The sequence below is a fragment of the Aptenodytes forsteri genome, unplaced genomic scaffold (genome assembly GCF_000699145.1).
Source record: "Aptenodytes forsteri isolate BGI_AS27 unplaced genomic scaffold, ASM69914v1 Scaffold297, whole genome shotgun sequence".
In the NCBI taxonomy this organism is placed as follows: domain Eukaryota; kingdom Metazoa; phylum Chordata; class Aves; order Sphenisciformes; family Spheniscidae; genus Aptenodytes; species Aptenodytes forsteri.
In genome coordinates this window covers 787186-789642 of record NW_008796167.1, presented here as the reverse complement: position 1 = coordinate 789642, position 2457 = coordinate 787186, and the positions used below count along the sequence as shown (strand labels likewise).

At 43.3% G+C, this 2457-nt stretch overlaps 1 protein-coding gene across 1 annotated transcript in view; it reads left to right on the top strand.

Moving 5' to 3' along the window:
• RAB35 (RAB35, member RAS oncogene family) overlaps nt 1-2457 on the top strand; it is a 17840-nt gene that overhangs the window by 641 nt on the left and 14742 nt on the right. The window lies entirely within an intron of this gene.

Here is a 2457-nt window from a genome sequence, read left to right as displayed (position 1 = left end):
GGTGCCGCGGCGCTGGGCTCTGCCCGGGCGGGTCGCTGGGGGACCCTCGCGCGTTGAATGAGAGGGCGCGTTTGCTTGGGCTTCGTAAGTTTTTATCTGATGAACCTGCGGAACGGGCTACCGCAGGACGTTGTGGTAAATAGCGTGGCTAGGTTTAGGAAAAGGGAGATTGCCAGGTATAAGTAAGGACAGCATCGGCGTTCGTGCTAGCATCAGCCTTCGGGAGCCCCACGTTCTGAGGGCGCCGGCTAATCTCTTGCTGGGATGAGGAGGGAATTCCCTTCCCCTGTGACAGACGGTTTAAGGCATCGATGGGAAGGGCCGGCTGCTCCTCAGCCCTAGGGGCCATTGTTTCCAGTGTGGCAACTACTACGTTTTAATACCCTTTATTATCTTAATTATTCCTTAAGACTCTTTCCGTGCTTCAACCTGAAGTCTCAGTTCTAGAGTTTGTCACTTTTTTTGATAAATCCTTGAAGAGCTGGTAGCTTTGTGTACTTCTAGTTATAGAATAGGATGCAAAGACCTAAAATAGTTATGGATAAGGGCTAGTTACAGATTTTTGAAAATAGACCTGTACATACTTCTGCAGCAGTTTCAGAAACTTCTGGAGGGCTAGCGTGTGGACTCAGCCTGTGTCTGGTGCTTTAGTCTAGATACATAAGAACTGGGACTGGGAAGATTCCTGCCTTCGGTTCAGTGTTGGTAACACTCCAACAGCTTACAGTTTAATTTCCATAAACTGGAGAAGATGGCATCCACCCTCTTCTTTTAACAGAGGTGTGGTCCATAAGGCAGCAGGTCCCGGCATGCAGCGAGGCATGGCTCTTTGGTGAAAGTGTAATGTTGCACGATCTTGGCAGTTGTCACCTCCAGAAGCTTTAGCTGTATGTAAAAATATTTTGCTCTATACTAAACTGCGTCTGCATGAAGGGGTTTAAAGAGGGAGAAAGGGTAACTGCTTCAAAACAGCTTAAAATGGTAGGCACTTTTGGGAGCCTATGGATTATTAAAACCAAATGCCGCATTCTGGGTAAAGCAGTAACTCTGTTGCTTGCTGGTGAGTTTCAAAACTGTTCAGGCAAGATAAACAGGATGGTGAAAACTCTGAGAGAGACTTCTCCTCATTTTGAACTATTAAATGAAATTTCTTAGCCGAGTCTTCTTGAGTCCCTATAGTGTATACAGTGAGAGGAAAGAAGTGTTGTGAGAGTTGTCGGGTTGCCTGTGGTTCTCTGTTGTAATTAGATCTCACTGTGTAGTTTGAGTATTGACTTTTCTTTTTTGTTTTCATTTTTGCTAACCCCAAAAGGAAAGCTTTGTCCCTGCTTTCACAAAACAGTTTGCTTGCCTTGTTTATTGATGTTTATTCCTTACAATAGGAAGTGGACTGATACTAGATAGGATGATTATGTCTCATTTGCTTTCCCCTGTATGCAAATATGTCAAGAGGGTAGTAGGTTTGTGTGTTTTTAGAACAGGTCATCTTGAAAAGCTGCTGGTGATCTCATGCCAAATATTTAAAAATAATACAGATGATCCGTGCTTTGCATGCACTTCTTTAATTCATTTGTGCTTCTTTAATTCACTCTACCATTCAGTAAGATATGGGGTTTAGAAACTGGTATGGCACAGAAATTTGCTTTTAATTTTCATTTTGCAAAGCCAGTAGGCCTTTTTTGTTTTGTTTCATTTTGCTGTCTTCAACAAGCAAAGAGGCCCTGCTAGCCTTCTCTTTTCAGCTCTTCAAATAACTCTGTGTAGGAGGTGGAGGGTCACGAAGAGTGTGGTTTCTCTATATGTGAACAGTGCAGGTCAGAGACGGTGTTTGTTTAGTGAGATCGTTGTCATCAGGAGTATGTAGAACTTCCTGAGTTCAGGAGGTTTCTCTTCTCTGGAAGCTGCCTGAGCGCTGAGACCAGTATAGACAAGACCGTGTCTGTGCAGCGGTGGACAGTCTGGCAAAGCAGCGGTCATGTGCAGCCCATGCAGCTCTGCAGCGTAGCCCGAGGCTGACTGATGTTTTAAGAAGGTGGTGTGGTCTGACAAGTCTGTGGGTTCCAGCATCTACTTTTTATTAATCTGGAGGCCAAGGCTGCTTGATCAAGAAGCATAGTACTTGCTGAAACCTTTTTTTTTTTTTTTTTTTAAACCTTAGCCAACTAGTATTTTGCAGGGGTTTAGCTCTTGCTAAATAACCAGTCCTCTGTTAAAGTTTAGGAACTGCTCTGCTACCTTTTTCGAGCTCAGGGGTATTCAGTGTATACGTGCTGTAACTTCATATTTTTTAGTAGCATTCTTTTTTTTCTTTAAGATTTGTCATACTCAATGAGAAGTGAGCACGGCTTCTCCAGATGTCTGGTGATTTGAACTCTTTGCAAATGAGATCTGGGTTACTGGAATCCTGCAGATTTTTAGTTTTTTTTTTTTTTTTTTTTTTTTGGTGGGGGTAGCTAT